This window comes from Pseudochaenichthys georgianus, chromosome 8 (assembly GCF_902827115.2).
Source record: "Pseudochaenichthys georgianus chromosome 8, fPseGeo1.2, whole genome shotgun sequence".
Lineage (NCBI taxonomy): Eukaryota > Metazoa > Chordata > Actinopteri > Perciformes > Channichthyidae > Pseudochaenichthys > Pseudochaenichthys georgianus.
The window spans coordinates 26,797,655-26,798,197 of NC_047510.2; positions in this window are offsets into that span (position 1 = coordinate 26,797,655).

Here is a 543-nt window from a genome sequence, read left to right on the forward strand (position 1 = left end):
ATTCTTGCCTCAATGCGACTGAGCAGAGACCAGCAAGCTGCCATCCAGACAGCCACCGGAGGACAGCGGACAAAGTGGCAGTTACACAGGCGGGGCAGGTTGACAGCCAGCAAGTTTGGTTCTGTGCTGCGGTCGGGACTTTCATCCACTCCATGCGCGTCCCTCATGAAGAGGGTGCTCGGGGGGTACAACTTGGACGGAGTCATGGCTGTCAACTGGGGGGTTTTAAACGAGGCCGAAGGCTTTTGTGCAGGCCTCTCAGGAGACAGTGTTCGAGTCTGGTCTCTTTGTGAGTGAGTCGGTGTTTTGGGAGCATCCCCCGATGGACTTGTGCAGCCATCTGCCCTGCTGGAGGTGAAGTGTCCACCATCATTATATAGGATATATATATATATATATTTGTATACATATCTGTAAATTGTATAATTTTATTTGATTTAAAAGTATTTTTGATCTCTGTCTATAAACACAAACTGAGTAAGATTGACAATAAAGTTGACTTTGAAAAATATATATATTCTTTATGAAAATAGTTGACTGTTG